The sequence below is a fragment of the Glycine max genome, chromosome 17, assembly GCF_000004515.6.
Source record: "Glycine max cultivar Williams 82 chromosome 17, Glycine_max_v4.0, whole genome shotgun sequence".
Taxonomy (NCBI): Eukaryota; Viridiplantae; Streptophyta; class Magnoliopsida; order Fabales; family Fabaceae; genus Glycine; species Glycine max.
Genome location: NC_038253.2, coordinates 22,381,370 through 22,402,305, shown reverse-complemented (window position 1 = coordinate 22,402,305; position 20,936 = coordinate 22,381,370). Strand labels below are relative to the sequence as shown.

The window sequence follows — 20,936 nt, the reverse complement described above, 5'->3', positions numbered from 1 at the left end:
TCCCAAAACTCACAAAATAACTCTTCGATCCCGGACTTGGTCCAGAACTCGTGCAACCTCCATGTTTTTATAGCAGTGTGTGTATCTGGGCTGCAACAACTTGTGCTGGAGGAGATCTATCATTCTTCTGAAAAATCTGCACTTAAAGATCTAAAAGATACAGTTTGATCTTTTAGCTTTTATCTTTAATCTTTAATCCCTGAACGAACTCTTCTAGTTTGTAATTCGAACTTTAATTATCTTTTAATTCATTCCTAAAGATAGATCACCAAATCTGTTGCTAACTGCACAATAATCTGTTAAAGATATAACAGATTTATGTGTCCAGTATTTTCGGGCCAGATGTCCTGGACATCGTATCCGACATCGTGGATCCTGCAGCTTCACTTCTTCACTTGACTTTTATCTTGCCTTGTGCCTTGTGCAGCAACTCCAGTATTTTCGGGCAGGATGTCCTGGACATTGTATCCGACATCGTGGATCCTGCAGCTTCAATTCTTCATTGACATTTTATCTTGCCTTGTGCATTGTGCAGCCCGATCTTATCCCTTGACATAACGTTGGACATCATATGCAGCAACTCCAGCTTTCCTTCATTGTCTAAGTGCTTATGTTTTAACAAAATCTTAGCCAATCTTTTAAAACTCAGTAGAGCTAGGCACTAACAAGATATAATCACTGGAAAACTCTTGCTATCATCCAAGTAAGCATATTTTAAATTTGATGGCAGAGGCTTCAATTCTGGTGTGGTCGGCTGGACAGTGGTAGAAGGAGATGGTTTCTCAGCCTTTACCTCATAAAGAAAGTCAGAGGTATGTGTACTTCCTGAAACATGGTTAGTCCTATCTGACTCTATAAAATCAATCTCGAGAGGTAAAACACCACCACCAGACATGCAATCAATATCACTCTCAGATTCACTCTCAGCATCAAATTCAGACATATGATCAAGTACAATTTCAGACTCAATGCATGAAGAGTGAGAAGCATGTAGATTAGAATAAAGATCAGTCATGTATTCATCAACAACATGGTCAATTATTTCAGCACGAAATACAGAAAGATCTTCAGATGGGTATTTCATAGCATCCAGAATATTAAAATGAACAGTTATATCACCAAATTCCATGGATAGTGTGCCTGCATATACATCTATCTTAGTTCTAGCAGTTTTCATAAACGGCCTGCCTAGAATGATGGGAACTGATCCTTGAGAAAATCCATCTTCCATATTCAAGATATAAAAATCAACAGGGAAAATCAGTTCACCAACTCTAACTAAGACATCTTCTATGAAACCAACAGGATAGGCAACACTTCTATTAGCTAAATGAATTACCACATCAGTTGACTGCAAGGGACCTAGAGATAGAGAATTAAAAATCAACAGAGGCATAACACTAACAGAGGCTCCTAAATCTAGCATGGCATTGTCAAACTTACTATTCCCTATAATACAAGGTATGCTGAATGTACCTGGATCTTTGCATTTTTCAGGAATTTGAGGAACAGATTTACCAATCAATGCGGAGACATTTCTGCCCATGCTAATTCGTTCACTTCCTTCAAGAATTTGGCATATCTTGGAATTTGCTTTATTGCATCCAACAGAGGTATGTTTACCTCTACTTTTCTAAACGTTTCCAAGATCTCTTTCTCTGCCTCTTCCATTTTTTTGTTGGAAACTGCTCTTGGAGGGAATGGAAGAGGGGGAATGTGCTGCTTCTGCAAATCAGAATTACCTGTGGAAGAAGATTCACCTGCATAGAAATTGTTAGGTAAATTTTTGTCATCACCTTTTTCTGGGGTAGAGTGAAGTTTGGCAGGTTCATTTGCAGATGAGGAAGGTGCTACGGGTTGAGGTCCTTGACACTGCTTTCCCGACCTCAACGAAATGGCACTGACATTTTTGGGATTTTGGACAGCTTGAGAAGGCAGCTTGTCAGAATTCTGGGACTGTTGTTGATTCAATTGGGTAGCCAATTGTCCCATCTGATTGGTTAAGCTCTGAATGGAGGCTCTGGTCTCTTGCTGAAACTGCATGTTCTGCATAGTCATTTGCCTCACAAGTTATTCGAGGAAAGGTTGTGGAGGGGCCTCAACTGTTGGCTGTTTCTGGGGTTGTTGTTGTTGTTGGATTGGTGGAGGAATGTATGGTCTGCTTGGGCCAGCAGCATTTTGGAAGGAAGGAGCAGGCTGCTGTTGTTGCTGAGGGCTGGACCATCTGAGGTTAGGGTGATTCCTCCATCCAGGGTTATATCTGTTGCTGGAGAGGTCATAATTGTTCTGCTGTGGTTGATTTTGCTGCTGAGGTTGAGGAGGTCTATTGTAAATATTTGCAGCATAAGCTTCAGGCTGCTCAATTGCTCCAGGTTGCTGCATGGAAGGGCAAAGGTCTGTATGGTGGTCAGTAGAGGAGCACAAACCACAAACCCTTGCGACAGGTACAGATTTCTGATTCGAGGCCAGCTGGGTTACCAAGTTAACCAATGCATCCAGTTTGCCTTCAAGCTTCTTAGTTTCAGATGATGCAGATGGGTTTGTAGCTACCTCATGCACTCCTCTAATGACTATGGCATCATTTCTGGCGCTAAACTGCTGGGAGTTGGAGGCCATCTTCTCAATTAAATTTCTGGCTTCAGCAGGAGTCATGTCTCCAAGGGCTCCACCACTGGCAGCATCTATCATACTTCTCTCCATATTACTGAGTCCTTCATAAAAATATTGGAGAAGAAGCTGTTCTGAAATCTGATGGTGGGGGCAACTGGCACATAGTTTCTTAAATCTCTCCCAGTACTCATACAGGCTCTCTCCACTGAGTTGTCTAATACCTGAGATATCCTTCTTGATGGCTGTGGTCCTGGAAGCAGGGAATTTTTTTTCTAAGAATACTCTCTTAAGGTCATCCCAGCTCGTGATGGACCTTGGGGCAAGGTAATACAGCCAGTCCTTTGCCACTCCCTCTAATGAATGAGGAAAAGCCTTCAGAAATATGTGATCCTCTTGGACATCTGGGGGTTTCATGGTGGAGCAGACAATGTGAAATTCTTTCAAATGTTTGTGCGGGTCTTCACCTGCAAGGCCATGAAACTTTGGAAGCAAATGAATCAGTCCAGTTTTAAGAACATATGGGACATCCTCATCAGGGTATTGGATGCACAAGCTTTCATATGTGAAATCAGGTGCAGCCATTTCCCTTAGAGTCCTCTCACGAGGTGGAGGTTGTGCCATGTTCTCAGAATGTGCAAAATCAGAATGCTCAGAATCAGAATGCTCAAAATTATAATGCTCAAGATCAGGATGTTCAAAATCACCAATAACAGAATGCACAGATTCACCAGTTATGGAATGCTCAGAATGATCAAAAGGTATAAAATGATGCCTAACTAATCTATGAAATGTCCTATCTATCTCAGGATCAAAGGGTTGTAAGTCAGATGGATTGCCTCTAGTCATACACTACATTCAGCATGCACACAACTAGTTGCTTTGTCATGTAAATAAAGGTGTAGGTTTGAACTACAGCTACCCTCAAATGATATCCAAATGACTTGAAATTTTGTGAGCAACCTTATAAAATGATGAGAAGATAGCACAAAAAATTTCAGACAAAAATTCAAAGTCTAACTATGAAAGATAAAATTGGTAGGTTAAGAAAAATAAGTGAATAAAACTTGAAAAATAAAAAACTTTTGACAGAATCACTTATTTTGGATGATGGAGACCTCAGCCGGCCTATGGCAGGCTGCCACGGCTTAGGAAATTTTTTTCTACCCCAAATGCATATATAATAATTGCGATTCTGATAACCGGAGCAAAAGTTATGGCCGTTTGAAGTTTTGACAAACACAAAATTTGCTAGTTTTTTGGAACTTTCAAATCTGACCAAACTAAAGGCTCTAGCTATTTTTCTCAAAAAATATGGATTAAAAGAAGTTACCACAAAAAAATTCAGCCAAAAATAACAACCCTAGCTACTAAAACAAAAAATCTCAAATAATTCAGCATGGGTGGTCGCTAAAATCCGTCTCTAATTGATTTCTACTACTACTCTGTTTTTGCCGCAAGCACAATCTTCACAGCAAAACACCCAAGACTGAAACAGGGGAAACGCTTAATGGGAAAACTGAAACAGAACACACATTAAACAAAATACCAGGACACTAAACAACACTAACACACATGCTAACACAATACTAATAATTAAGCATAAAACACGAAAGGATTAAACACACAACACTAGCTAGCAATTATGAACCTTTGGACACTGCTCCCCGGCAACGACGCCAAATTTGATCGAGGCCGTACCCGAATCAAATAAACATGAAAATGCAGTAACTAGGAAGTGATCCTAGGTCGTTTCCCAACGAGCAGTGACAAACCAAATGTTCATAATATACTTGCAGTAACAGTAACGATTGGGGGGGGTTGGTTGTTTGGTAATTAAAGAGCAGAACAAGTAAACTGGAATACGAAACTACTAATATTAAAAACAGGTTGTTTCCTCTGATTCAGAAGCCATTCTCTTATCCTGGGTTATGGAGAATTCGTCCCTAACAGTCAACCACTTAATCCAACCCTATTTCAATTTACTAAGCGAAAATCAACTTAGGGTTTTCAATACGTGATTAGGCACCACATACACCAGTTAGCGCTTCGTCCATTAAGAATGAACGCAAGTTAGGCTCAGAGGCAATTAATCGAACACGAAGCGTGCACTGATTAATATTCACGAAATTGGGATAACTGGTGAAGGGAAACTGCCAGGAAGCCACATTACAAGCGAAACCTCAAAGAGAGTTGGGCTTCATCCTCAAAAGGAAACAACACCAGAAAATCTAGCCTTTCATGGATTCAAACAGAAAACGCATATGAAACATGAAACAGAAACATAAATGAACAGAAACGCAAATGAACAGAAACGTAAATGAACAGAAACGTAAATGAAAGTAGAAGAAGAAGCACGAATGAACTCGTAATTAGAAGCAGAAAACGGAAATTTGCATTAAGAACGAAAATTGTAACAAGGGAACAGAAAAACGTGAAAACCTAAAACCAAAGCTCTGAATAATGAAAATAGCATAACAGAATGCCTTGCACGAATCCCAAGGCAGCTATTTAAAAAGAGTCACTCAAAGTCACTGGGCCCTATTACAATACTCTGGCCCAAAACGAAATAAACACTGAACATCATAAAATAAAATTGCGAAATTTCCTAATTAGAAATTAACTAAGGTAAGCGCTGCTTTATTTGCCCTCTTCAAGTCCATAACCAAAATCCGGATTAAGCCCAATGTTTCATTAATTCCTGAAATTAGATTAAAAACATCAAATTAGCTAAATGAGCCCAAATAATAAAACTGCCTGATTAATTGACAATTAAGACCAATCAGTAATTAAAATGGTGCAAAAAGGGTTTAGAAAATAGAAGAAAATGATGGCACATCACCGGGCTGAGAGGAACGAGGAGAAGGGCTACGTATGTGTGCGTGAGCTCAATTTAAAGGTGGGCAATTGGGGATGGTGTGCTTATGCCTGGACTTGTGGAAATGGGATATTTGTTTTGCGCCATCACCCGATTGCCACCTAGTACCACATATGACGGGTGCCCCATAATCCAATAAGCTTGGTGTGAGAAAGCGTGGAAGAGTCAGTCTTCCTACTTTTATTTGTTGACCACAGAGTGGTACCTGGAGATATGTCGCGGGGGTCAGGAGACCTTGGGGACGTCAGGTGGGGTGCTATTGCCCAAAACCAAGCTTGGCCAATCCCAACCCAACCCGGGCATAGTCAGCCAGTGAGAACCTGTGACGTACCTAAACATGCGAGCTCTTGGCAGTCAACCAATAAAAGAACAAAAGTCCATGAAGCAAGGAGGCTTGTGTGGCGGTGGCCAGCTATTTATCTTGGGTGTTATCTGAAAAATACCCTCTAGTAATCGATTACCATTCGTGGGTAATCGATTACAGGGTTTAAAAATTGAAACAGGATGTTCAGTAGCTTCTGGTAATCGATTACCAATTGTGTGTAATCGAGTACACAGTGTGATATGCTACTGGTAATCGATTACCAGTTGCGTGTAATCGATTACATAGTGTTACCTGCTACTGGTAATCGATTACCATTTATGTGTAATCGATTACACAGTGTAACTTTTAGGTTCCAATGTGCAAAGGTTGTGTAATTCATTTTTGGCCACTGGTAATCGATTACATACTTTGGTAATCGATTACCAGAGAGGAAATCCCTTGAAAAAGACATTTTGACTATGCGTAACCGTTATGGGACGCATTGTATTGTTACCTGTGTAGTTAGATTTCTTGTGAAAGAGTCTACCCTCTTTCTCTTGTAGATCGCGATGGTAGCGCAGTTGATCCATGATCGCGTTGTGATGGAGTGCCTAGAGGGTGTTTGGGAGACCCTCGAAGGCAATGAGAGGTGCCGATTCCGTGGCACAATTAGACTCACTGCTACTTCGCTAGTACATCCGGAGCAACCCGCACGTACACTTCAGCAGCCTGTGGAGTGGATACTACCTACACCTACTCCATATCGACTAGTTGAGTCGGTTCAAGTGATAGAGGTGTCATCCTCTGAAGAGGATCTTGAAGAGGACACAGAGGAGTTACCTCCTGAACCTGCTGTGGATGCCCCTGACTATGTGTTATGTGCTTATCATATTCTATTGTGCACTCTGTGTGGTTACTTATGACTAGTTTTGTTGAACATGTTTGAATTATTATTTGTATTTTCTCCTACATGATTAAATGAGACTTAATAATAATGCTTGTATGTGCCTTGCTTCCTTAATGTTTGCTATACCATAAATCCACTGTTGAGTCATGAGTTATGAGACTGGCCATCTCTATAATTTGTGAAGTGCGGTTGGACATTATGGCAAACCATTGGTTGATGCAAGTAGTCTTGATATTGATTGATAATGTGTTAATGAACCTTTATCATCCTGTGTGTATGTTGTTAGTTAGCTTATTTCTCCTTCGATGTGTGGATTAGTGTTGCAAGAACCTTTTGGACCATATATATATATCTTGGATGAGTGTGTCCTTCTTGATGTGTAAACGCATGACTACTTAACTCCCTTTATTTTGTGTGTAGTCGTGAATGTAGTAGTTGAAGATTGTGATTCCTTAATACATCCTTATTAACTATTTAATTCTTACTTCTTATATGTACGTTATATACTTGTTATAGGAACCTTATAATTCTAAGTATATATAGTTGTAGTATGGTGTTCTGCCTTAATTGCATAGATAGTATGATTGTTTGTGATTTTTTTTTGTTCTTAGTGATGCTAATATTCTATAGTTGGAAGACTCATATCAAGTTATATTTCATAAGGAATACTCTTTTGATCGTACCTTCTAATTCTAGTGCAACCTATTCTTTGTGTTGCATGCTTAAGTCAAGTAATTTGATTACACTTGAAAGCTTGAGTTTAATTCATTCGTTGTGTTATGAGCCTACATCAAACAATTAGATTACTGATGTTTTTGTCACAATCAAGCGATTGTTAACGGCTTCATATGGGTGTACATTGTGGTCATGTTTTCGTTTCTAGAATTCTTTGAGATATTGTTGTTGATTCTGAATAAGTGATCATTTTTTTATTCAAAATTATTGTCTCCTAATCAATTGAGTGTTCATCTTGTCATTAGTTGCTCATCTTCCAATCATGTCTTGTTAAACTGCTCGATTTGTTGTCATGTGTTACTTCTGTTACGAATAGAGAGAGACTTCGCCCTTGTTAATCACGTTAAGGTGTTTTGAGGAGAAACACTTGAGTATGCATTTTCCTTGTTACCCATATATGAAAGTCAAACTTAGTAAGTCATGTACTTGTGTTCCTTGAAGATATGCTTAGTTACCACCTAAGTGCAAGATTGAGAATCTTATAAGTGTAGTACCCATAGAAACTTGTAACCGTAGTTCGTGAGAAATATCTAGTATAGAGTTGTTCGAGAACATAATGTAGTTGGAAAAGTTGTGAAGAATAATTAAGAGGTTTAATGTGAAACCTTAAGAAAAGTGTAAGGTAGTTAGTAAGGCATTAATTGTTACGCATGAAAAGGTTTGAGAGTGAGTGTTCTTGTGTAAGGTAGGTGACCTAAAGGATGATGGATGATAGTTACATGATTAGCAAGATAAATCTTAGTTCTTTTTACCTTAATCTAGAAAAGTTTGTGGATGCTTCAAGGAATACCTTAGTACCTATTGTGACCTCTATGTGTACCTGGTCATGACCACTATGTGCTCGTGGAATGCGTGACAGGATCTCCTACCCTGAATGTTGTGGTTTCAATGATTAGTGTTTAGTATGTTTTCAGTTAAGTTGAATTATGGGGTATACCTTAAGGTTGTTATAGACCCTTGGGAATCATGTTCGTACTAAGAATTTTGTATGCATTTTAGTTAGATGAAGATGACCCTTAGAGTATGCTACATCTAGGTGAAAGATAACTATAAATCCTTCTTGGGTAGAAGTTGTTTTGAGATGAGAGGAAACCTAAGATTAAGATTAAATGCTCTTAACTAGTAGTCGAACAAAAAGGTTATTTTAGGATCCATTGGATCAACCCTAACCCTTGTTAAAGATGACTCGAGTGAGTTTAAGCTTTCTAGTGAAATTTATATAAGGAGTAAAACTTAAGTTTAAACAGTTTTATAGAAGTGAAAAGTGATTTGTTTTGCTTATTCAGTTAGTATTAGAGTTGAACCGTTACGATTTCTTGAAGCAAGACTTATGAGTCAAGTATACGAAAGTGAGAAAGATCATGTTGAAGGAAGAGGCTTAGACTCGAGGGTAGGCAAATCATGTATTCTCAATAGTCATTGTGAATTGGGATTGGTAGAGCATGAGAGACTCGAAACTCATTATTTTTCTTGAACCGTCCGATGTTCAAAAAAGAGTCGACCATGTAATCAGTCTCGTCTCCTTGTGTTTGTTTGTTTGTTTCAAATTGTCATTAGCGTCTCCTATAGTATTATTATACTCCAAATAGTATGTCATTCACATTCTATTATCATTGAGATGTTACTTTTGCGGCACAACTTAACTCATGAAAAATTATCATTAAGGGAACAAGAATCACTAGATTTATCGTCAAGTGTATAAGACTCTTATGATCGAAGTCACAGATAAGTATTTCAACAAAGCACACAACTTGATATTGAGAACTATATTTGTAATATCTTTTTCTTGATCTTTCGGCAAAGTTTCAGGGACGAAACTTCTTTTAAGAGGGGTGAAATTGTAACATCCCAATTTTCGTAAACTAGATTAAAAAAGATTGTTATTTATAAATAAATAGAGTTTTTAAAAAAATGATGAGATTTTATAAATAAATAAATAAGGAGATATAATTATTAATTAAAATAATGATTTGAGAGAAAATAAAAAGGGTATTTTATTTATTTGTTTGATAGAGAATAAAATAAAGTTTGTTTTTATAAAATAATAAATAAATAAATAGAGTAAATAATAGGTCATAAATGCCCCTAGCTATAAATAGCAACATGCTAGGTCATTTTTCAGACTGACTCCTTAGTTTCCTTTGCCTCACAATTTCATTTCTTCTCTCTTCTCCCAAAACCCTCTCTTTTTCCCGCAGGCCACCTAACCTATCTCAGAAAAATGATGATCTCAGACTTGTTCACCGTTAGATCGTCATTAAATTTGAGCACTATGTTAGCAGCCCAATTCCGAGCCTTCTCACCGTTGGGAATTTTGATATCATGTTTGAGCTGAGAGAAATACCTTTCACATTGTAGCTTTTTCCTTTCCCGCAGAAACTCAAAATAGTCTCAGTAAAATTACGATCCGGGTTTCGTTAACCGTTGGATTTTCATAAAATTAGGATATGTTGTTCGAAATTCAATTTCTCACACTTTAACCGTTGAGATTTGCGAGATAATATTCGCAGAGGGAGAAAAAGGAATCGCATGAAGACAGTACAAGTGGAGGCTTCAATCTCTTCTCCGTCTCTCTGACGTTTAGGAATTCTATCGGAGCAGTCGGGGGAATAACTGGAGGAATCTTAGGGAACCGCTAGAGATGCTGCTATCGCTGGCTGAAGACACGTGAGTCCGCTTAGAGGTAAGGGATGAGTTATTCACAATTGGGAATTAGTGAGAACATGTGTAGGGATCCTTAGAGATATCAATTGGAATGAGTTTTGGGGTGTTTTTGCAATTTTTATTTTATCCTTTTAATTATTACCGTGAATTATATATGTTTGATGAATCAGTTGATGTCCCAATGAGAAATTGCTATGAAATTGATGTGTTCTTGTGTTGAGTGTGAACTCCTGAGAAAAATTAAGCTCTTTTTATTAACGTAAATTATATTTTAAATAATATTATTCAATGACTTATTTTATACAAATTATTATCTTGTTCTAATTTTTCTACGACGATGATCCACATGTTATGTGTATAGAATTATTGTAATACTAGAATAATAAATTAAAGAAAATTGTAAGGTTAATGTCTAGTGGTAATTTCTTTTGATGTAATATTAAATTAATTGTTATAGAAATCCTTTGATTGAAAACAATGTTGTTTAATTTACTATATACATATACATATATATGTTTTGTATCATGCAAATATTATTATTGTGTGATGTGTATGAGTTATAAGGTGTAATAAGTTATTATAATGGTATTATAATATTATAGTGAAGATTGAGTAGTACAAAGTTGAATGTGTCAATTTGCGAGATACATGTAAAAATGAGATGATTGATGTGATATTATGAGATGTTAAATTGTGGGCATGATATTTGATTGTGAATAAGTGTGTGTGTTTGACACTTGATGTGACAATATTTGTGTTGTAAGCTGTGAATTGTACAATAACCCGACCAGTGTTATCTTGAGAAAAGTGTAAATGCGCAGTGTTAAAGAGAAAGCGTAGGTTTCCTATTTAGGAACCAGTGTTAAAGAGAAAGTGTAGGTTTCCTATTTAGGAACCAGTGTTAAATTGTAGCGCAATATGTTGTACGTGTTTAAAACACGAGTGTGAGGTCGTGGGTATTATATAATTCACGAGCAGTGTTTGTGTGCTAAAATGATTTTAGGGGTTGGACCTGAATCAGGAGGGAGAGGCCCTGACGGACTCTTCGGAGTGTAGGCCTTGGGGGTCATCGGGTTTGAGTGCTCCTTTAAGCCTATGTTGATCCCATATGGTTGGAGCATTCTCGCAAAACATCGTGACCCTGACTGGTCTTCCTATGATCTTACTTAGTGAGAGTGACCTGACAAACCCATTGTGTGGTGTGTCTTGTTATGTACTCCTAAGCGCCCCAGGGTGGTTTTTCACTGACATGGTACCATATAGCATATAGGCTTGAGTCTTAGCATAATTGTCTCATGCGCTTGCTAATTGTTTATTATGAAATTGAGGTGTTATTATGTCTTGATCAGAGTGTGTGATTCTTGTGTAATGTGATTGATGATTGAAAAGTGTGATTGATGGATGAAAAGTGAACTTTGAATGACAAAGTGGTGGAATTACATGAATTATGTGTAAGTAAGTTTTATTTGGTTTATATGTATATCTAGTTGTCTTGTTTCTCTATTAGTTAGGAATGTGATAACTCACTCCTGGTTTGCTGTTTGTGTTTGGATCCTGTGATGATCTGGAACTTTGTGTTTGGGGGAGCAGATGAATAGGTGGATGACTATGAAGAACCTCATGCTAGAGGACACGGGAACACCACACTCTGATAGGATGTGACATTAGGATATAAGTTCTATATTAATTGTATGAAACTTAGATGACCTTCTTTGAGCCGAAATGACTTTATTATTTATTTGGACAAGTTTGAATATGATGTAGAAGAAAGTGAATGTGAGCCTTTTACCCATTTGAAAGGCTTGTATTTAAAAATGTTTTAAAAATACTTTTAATTAATATTTGGATTTTTATTCCTTTATTAACATATATGTGAGGGGTAGAGGGTGTCACAGGTAGGGTTAAAGTCTCATGATTGTCACGTGTTGATGCAACAATTGTTAGTCGTGGTCATACGAGACATTTTGCCTAACAAAGTAAGGTTAGCCATAACTCGCTTGTGCTTTTTCTTCCATGACATGTAGCAAAGTCCTCGATCCTGTCAAGTTTGATCACCTGGAAAATGAAGCCGCAATAATATTGTGTGAGTTGGAGATGTATTTTCCCCTCTGCTTTCTTTGACATCATGATTCACGTAATTGTTCATTTGGTTAGAGAAATCAAATGTCGTGGTCCTGTTTATTTGAGGTGGATGTACCCGGTTGAGCGATACATGAAGATCTTAAAAGAGTATACGAAGAATCTACATCACCCGGAAGAATCTATTGTTGAAAGGTACATTGCAGAAGAAGCCATTGAATTTTGTTCAGACTACATTGAAAAGGCTAAACCTGTTGACCTTCCTGAGTATTGCCATGATGACAGAGTGGGCAGTAAGGGTACAAGAGGACTGCATGTTATCACTCACAGTGTAGAAAATTTGTTACAAGCTCACTTGTATGTGTTGAACAATAGTAATGAAGTTTTTCCATACATACTTCAACATGAAGTTTTAGTCAAACAAAATAATCGAAAAATGTGAAAGAACTGGGTGTTGAAAAAGCATAACAAGAATTTCTCTGATTGGTTTAAAGATACAATCTTTGTTGATGAAAATGCTTCAGAAACATGAAGAAAGCTAGCAGATGGGCCTAAAAGAAATGTTATAACTTGACAAGGATACGACATAAACAAGTATTCATTTTACACAAAAGCACAAGACGACAAAAGTACAATGCAAAACAGCGGGGTCACCTGAAAGGCTGAATCTCAACACTTCGCCAGTGTACATGATGACAATCCCTGTGTAGCTTCCATCCTTTACTTTGGGTTCATTGATGAAATTTGGGAGCTTAATTATGTCAAATTTACTGTGTGTGTTTTCAGATGTAAATGGGTTGACAGCAATACCGGTGTGCGGACGGATGATGTAGGATTTACGTTGGTAGACCTAAAGAAACTAGCTTACCACAATTATCCTTTCATCATGGCAGAACAAGCTAAACATGTATTTTATGTGCAAGACCCTTGTGATGAAAGATGGTGTGTGGTTCTACACGGGAAAACAATTGGTGTTAATGTAGAAGATGATGATTCATACATGGACAATTATGTTAGTCCTTTGTTGACACAAATCACTCATAACATCATCGGAGAAGAAGAATATGACGATGTTCATGCTAATCATAATGATCATGATGAAGGAGAATTAATTAACATCGTCTAATTTAATTTTCTAATTATAAATATATATCATTTAGGTAAATTGATTTATTTCTACTCATTTAGTGACTTTCTGATTATGTTAACTAACTCAAGTTTTTCTGTTTAAAGGACCATGGCTACTCCACCTGTGTCGCCTCCTCCTCCTCCTCCTTCACACGCATCAGTGTCTCCGTCTACCGTAAAGTGGACATGCAAAGCGACACGTCTACGATTGTGGGCCACTAGACCACCTGGTGCAGAGAGACTAGTGGTCAATGTTGATCCTGATACCGGCAAGGCCAATGGTCCCCACAAGAAGAAATTAAGAACATATTTGGGGATTGTCGCGCGTGATAAGGTCAACGTCACATACGAGACCTGGAAGGAAGTCCCTGCTGCTCAGAAGGATTTGATATGGGAGGATATTCAGGTATGTTAGTTTTCTTCTTTGATTTTCTTTAATATGCAAAATTTATACTTTACTTACGCATATACCTAATTTTTTATTTGTCAGGCGGAATTTGAAATCCCTGAAGCTTCTGACGGTAGGACAAAGAAGAAAATTTTGTAGATTGTCGGCGAGAGCTGAAGGCAGTTTAAATCAGACTTAACTAGGAAGTGGGCCCTTGCAGCTGATCATGACAGTGTGGCTGACATTGTCTGTGAAAAATATGGCATTAGCAAGGATAAATGGACCCAGTTTTGTGAGACATGCAGAGACCCTTCTTGGGAGGTATGTACTTTGTCATTTAAGTTGTTTTCCACAAAAGATTGACTTGTTATAATTTATCGTAGTAATGAATTTCAGTAATGTTTCTTTTTTACAGGATGTGCGAAAAAAGCCATCCGGAAACAAAACACTGCCCCCGACATGTTGTCTCGTGGGGGTTAAGAATATTTAGAAGAAAAACTCATGAGTGAGAAAACAAAAAAGAAACTGGAGGAAGCTACCCAGTCTGGAGGCACGGATGGCATCATTGGCCCTCCTTCTCCTATCAGACGCCACATGAAGTGGAAGATGGCCTGCACGAAGAAAACTGGGTAGATGACGTCTGAGTCAGCAAAGGAAATCGCTCAAAAGATTGTAAGTCATTTTCAATTAACAATTGCAACTATCTTTGTTTATTATGTGAATGCCTTCGACAAATATATGTCTTTTGTACAAGATTCTTTGGAGGAGCAGGCGTCATAGGGATCGTTCGTCCCCCATGGACGTCAGGTTGCCCTAGGAAGAGTTTATGAGGGATCAACAGTTCACAACATTCCTTTGTTGTCGGGCCAAGTTAAGGTTGGTGTTGAGGAGGTTAAAGATGCACAAGCTGTCGTTCCTGTACCCACTCATGAGGTTACCTTAGTGGGGCAGACACTTAACACCTTCCTTGCTTGGCCGACACATCCCGTGAAGGCTTTATCATAACAGGTATTTTACTTTTATTATATGCTTCCTTTTTCAATTAATTTATTCTGCGTAATTATTTAACTATGTTTGATCAGCAGGCAGCTGTTTCTCCAGCAAAACCTCCACCAAGGCCGGATCCTAAGGTCGATGATCCGCTATATCTGATGACATTGACCATCCCAGAGCTTTTCTTGAAGCCTTTCTAGGTTAACTGGAATGCTACCGTGTTCGGAGTGTTTAATCCAGACTTCCCCCTGTACATCAAGCACGAAGATTTCTCCGAAATTGCACACGGTGGTTGTGACACCCTTTACCCCGACATATATATAAATAAACAAAATATATAAAAATATCGGTAACCAAATTCACATGGGTAAAAGGTTCACATTCACTTCACTATTATCAATTAAAAGTTATTAAAACATATTCGGCTCAAAATAAGATCGTCAAAATTTACAGATATTTTGTTAAATCAGTGAAATAAAATAAAATAAACTAACAACATGCAATTAATATATAAACTTATGTCCCACTGTCACATCCTATCAGAGCGTTGTGTCTCGACGTCCTTCAGCACAATGTTCCTTAAAGCAATTCACCTAGTCATCTGCTCCCCCGAACACAAAGTTCAAGATCATCACAAGATCCAAACACAAACAACACACGGGGAGTGAGTTATCACATTCCTAACTAATAGAGAAACAAGACAACTAGATATACATATAAACCAAATAAAACTTACTTACACATAATTCATGTAATTCCACCACTTTGTCATTCAAAGTTCACTTTTCATCCATCAATCACACTTTTCAATCATCAATCACATTACACAAGAATCACACGCTCTGATAAAGACATAATAAAACATCAATTTCATAATAAACAATTAGCAAGCGCATGAGACAATTATGCTAAGACTCAAACCTATATGCAATGTGGTACCATGTTAGTGAAAAACCACCCTAGGGCGCTTAGGAGTACATAAAAAGACACACAAGACACACCACACAATGGGTTTGTCAGGTCACTCTCACTAAGTAAGATCATAGGGAGACCAGCCAGGGTCATGATGTTTTGCGAGAATGCTCCAACCATATGGGATCAGCATAGGCTTAAAGAAGCACTCAAACCCGGTGACCCCCAAGGCTTACACTCCGAAGAGTCCGTCAGGGCCTCTCCCTCCTGATTCAAGTCCAACCCCTAAAATCATTTTAGCACACAGACACTGCTCGTGAATTATACAATACCCACGACCTCACACTCGTGTTTTAAACACATAAAACATATTGCGCTACAATTTAACACTGGTTCCTAAATTTACATGTATCTCGCAAATTGACGCATTTAACTTTGTACTACTCAATCTTCACAATAATATTATAATACCATTATAATAACTTATTACACCTTATAACTCATATACACATCACACAATAATAATATTTGCATGATACATAATGTATATGTATATAGTAAATTAAACTACATTGTTTTTAATCAAAGAATTTACATAACAATTAATTTAATATTACATCAAAAGAAATTACCACTAGGCATCAACCTTATAAATTTCTTTAATTTATTATTCTAGTATTACAATAATTATATACACATAACATGTTGATCATCGTCGTAGAAAAATTAGAACAAGATAATAATTTGTATAAAATAAGTCACTGAATAATATTATTTAAAATATAATTTACGTCAATAAAAAGAGCTTAATTTTTCTAAGGGGTTCACACTCAACACAAGAACACATCAATTTCACAGAAATTTCTCATTGGGACATCAACTGATTCATCAAACATATATAATTCACTGTAATAATTATAAGGATAAAATGAAAATTGTAAAAACACCTCAAAACTCATTCCAATTGATATCTCTAAAGATCCCTACACATGTTCTCACTAATCCCCAATTGTGAATAACTCATCCCTTACCTCTAAGCAAGCTCACGTGTCTTCAGCCAGCGATAGCAGCATCTCTAGCGGTTCCTCGAGATTCCTCCATTTTTTTCCTCTAACTGCTCCGATAGAGTTCCCAAACGTCAGAGAGACAGAGAAGGGATTGAAGTCTTCATTTGTACTGTCTTGGTGCAATTCCTTTTTCTCTCTCCATAAACATTAACTCGCAAATCCCAACGGTGAAAGTGTGAGAAATTGAATTTCAAACAACATATCCAAATTTGATTACAATCCAACGGTTAACGAATCTGGGATAATAGTTTTTTCAGGACAGTTTTGGGTTTATGCGGGAAAATAAAAGGCTACAATGCGAAGGGTTTTCCTCTAAGCTCAAACATGATTTTAAAATTCCCAACGGTTATAATGATGAAAATTTGGTTTCGAACCTGGTGTTTAAATTTCATAACGATCCAACGGTGAATGAGTCTGAGATCGTCATTTTTCTGAGACAGGTTCGGTGCGCTGCGGGAAAAGAAAGGGTTTTGAGAGAAGAAAAGAGAAAAACGAAAATGAGGCGAAGAGGAGGCACCTGACTTAATATAGCTATTTATACCTAAGGTACTCAGTCTATTATTTGCTCTATATTTATTTATTTTTACTAAAAAGCTTTTTAAATTTATTTACGAAAAAAATGGGATGTTACAATGGTCAATGTCTCAGCATATCTGTCATACAGTTGTGGATTCTGTAAGTCAATTTACCTTATTGATTGTTAATTACCTAAGTGATTGCTTTAAATTCATATATAATTAATTTTATCTTAACAACAACAGGCATTTGACTGAGACAACTATGCGAGCGGGGAATTCCGATGTGTATGGATTCCTCGAGCCACAGTCTATTCAGAGATCTAGGCAATCACAGTTTGACTCAGAAAGTTACATCAAGAGTTGGATGCAGAGTTCAAAATGCAATGTCTACCTTGGAGGCTACTTAAATGGGTAAGTCAAACAAAAAAAACAGAATTTAAATAATGTATACTACTACAATAACTCATATTCGTTTCTACTACAGCGGACACTGGCAAATGGTGGTCATTTTGCCCAAGGAAAATCTTGTTGTCTAGTTTTGTTCCTTGCATAATAGGCCAGACAACTACCTTAAGGGAATAATTAACAGGTCAATGTTGTTTTCAATACATTTGCATTGACATTACTCAACAAAATCAATTTTTAAATGTTCCTTGTATTCAATAGTGCTTTGAATGGACTTGATGATACTCCACAGCCTAAATCCAAGGCTTCTACAGGGTGGATTGTCGTTAAGGTACATGATTTAAATAAAACTTCTACTTATATATATACTACTTATGTGTGTGTACAGTAATTGTAGTTAACATTTAATTAATATCCAAATTTCATAATGTATTTAGTGTAATAGACAAAAAGGAAGCACTGAGTGCGGCTATTACGTCATGCACTGGATGTCCACCATCATCTTAGGAAGTTTTAGGAATAACAGGGAAGCGGTAATTGTTTATTTCAAAAAAGTTGATTTTCTTATAATTGGTATTACATTATTATTTATTTTTTATTTGATCATGCAGTATTTTAACGATGCTAGACCATTGGAGCCAGAGAGATTAAAGGCGCTTCACATCCAGTGGGCACAATATTATCTCCGACTTTAGCCTTTGCTTTCGTGTAGCTTAGGAAAAACGCCATTTCTTCTTCTTTCTTTCTTCCAAAGCCATTTCTAAAGTTCCAAGCACTTTCTCCATCACCCACAACCACCATTAGCCACCACAAACCATCGTTGTTCTCCATTGAAACCCCACACCGAGAGGAACCCTTCAACCGAAGCGGAATCTTCCAACTTGGCTTGCGGTTTCGGTAGAGAACGAAACCCTAATCTGACCTTTCATTTTCTTTCGAGGTAACCATGGTTCTACGCTTGTTTCTTTTTATTTTCATTTTGTCTTTGCATCTTTTATGACTTTGGAACCGCCATTGCATGTCTTATTCTTCCTTTGAAAAACCTTAGAGAAAGAGACTTTGTAAACGTTATCTTTTCATGAAATGCATGTTATTTTCGTAACCTACACTGAACCCTGGTCACATTGGCGTGGTTGGAATTTCCAAATGATGTTCCTTTGTAAAACCCGAAATGCTCTCAGCTCTTTCATGTAGTGATGTGGGTGTTTGACCCAGAGCACTGCTACTAGCTTTGTTTTCTGAAATCCATACAAAGTCTCCTTCGTTTTGGCATGATAGAGGCTTGCGTGGAATCGACGAGGAAGGAAAAAAAGGAATCTTCAAGTGACGCGACGATGAATCCGCGAGGTAGCTCACGATAGGTAAGGGGAGTTTATTATAAAATTTACCGTTTTAACAACATAGTTAGGGTCAGGGAACCTAGCTATGAGGATATCTATCTATCCGTGTTGCATACTGATTTTTCCACAAAGAAAATTACGTTTTAACTAATGGGATGCGATATATATATATATATATATATATATATATATATATATATATATATATATATATATATATGTTCGAAAATGCGATTTGTTCTTGATGTCGCTATTAAGGATTTTAATTGATATGTGATGATGATGATAATTATGATGATATTGATTTGAGATGACGTTGTTAATAAAGACCATGTCAACATGAATTGTTATTATTGTTGAATACGTGAATATGAAATGAGGTTGTTGTTGTTGTTGATAACGTCATTGAGATGAGATGATATTTATGTTGTGAATGACATGGAAATGGAATGTTGATTGATGTTGGAAATGCATTGGCATGTGCATATTGTGTATGTTCGTGGGGGGCATTGTGCACTGACCTTCCAGGGTCTTTGGCACTAGTTTTTGGCCACGTTCATACATTGGATGTTGTGTATGATCGTGGGGGGCACTGTGCACTGACCTTCTAGGGTCTTTGGCACTAGCTTTTGGCCACGGTCATATGTCGTATGGAGTGTATGTCATGGGGGGTAGAGTGCACTGACCTTGTCGGATGGCCCAGACGTGGGTAACTAGCATGGTTAGAGAATCTAAGCATTTCTGAGGGGATGCTTAGGCGCTTTAATTGGTCCATGGTCTTTGGCACTTACTTTTGGCCGTGATCATAGCTCATACGACACAGGAAATAGAGTAACTGTGGCCAAGTGTACTTTGTACTAGGGGGCTTGTCACCTGGTGGGGAACACCTTTGGGCTCCCAGGCTGATCACCTATGGGAGGGGGGCTGTTACGTGCACAACCGGGTGGTCTCGACAAACTCAGCACAGTTCCCTAAGTGAGAGTGTCGTGTTGACACGCTTAGGCTATTTCCTGAGATTTGGTTGTTGTTGGTACGTACCACATTGCATCTGAGTGTTGAGTCAGGTGCATGCATCATTATATGCAGTCTTGATTGGGTCCATGGATGGATGATGAGTAATTGTTGGATGTGGATGATGAATATTTGTTGGATATGAGTGTTGAAGAATAATTGTTGTGTATGCTCATCGTGTTTACCTATGTTCCTTGCTAATTGTGGTTATTTGGAATTGGTATTGGTTCTTTTTATAATAAACTCACCCTTTCAATTTTGTATCATGTGGTTGATACCTGTGATGATCACAAACATTGTTCGTGGGAGCAGAATGACAGTGGCAGGATGTAGGGAGTAAGATTCTGGTGAGGAGCCGCCGAGCCGACGTGATGACGTTGGCATTATTTGGGAGAGAGTTGTGTTTTGTAATCAACTCCTCCGTAGTTGGTTTTTTAAGTTTTATTTTGTTGAGTTAAAGATGTAAAACTGGGATTTTAATCATATCTATGGATAGATTTAATTTTCGTTATGTGTATGACGTGTACAGAATTATTGTTTCTATGTAATTATGCATATTCACTTAAGTAATGGCGTGTTGTTGGATGAATTTATGTTGTGACAAAATCACTTCTATTTTCATAATAAAAAATTATGAAAGTTCTTTTTATAAAAAAAAAATTGAAATCGTCGAATATTAGAGTGTGGATACCGTAGCGACCAGGTGGGTCGTTACATTTAGTGGTATCAGAGCAGGTTGAACCTTTCGGCCAGTGAGTTGTGAGTCTTCTGGGTTTTTCTGTGCATTCTCTGGTTGTTTTGTTGAATGCTTGGTGTTGGTTGTTTGCTGATGTTTGATGTTCATTGTTCGCTATTAGCACTTACTCACTAGTTGTGTTTTAATGAGTTATAGAGATTTGATTGTTGTAGTCATATTGAATTTGTTTTTCTGATGTCTGCTATACCATGAATTTCAATGCCGGGTCACGGATTATCAGACTGGCCACCTGTATAATTTGTG

The 20,936-nt window shown here is 37.6% G+C and overlaps 1 non-coding gene across 1 annotated transcript; it reads left to right on the top strand.

Moving 5' to 3' along the window:
* The first annotated feature begins 2,746 nt into the window (after nucleotides 1-2,746).
* On the top strand, nucleotides 2,747-2,853 carry LOC113000000 (small nucleolar RNA R71). The gene has a single exon (XR_003265273.1). It is a non-coding gene; the product is annotated as a small nucleolar RNA R71 (small nucleolar RNA).
* The last annotated feature ends 18,083 nt before the right edge of the window (nucleotides 2,854-20,936 follow it).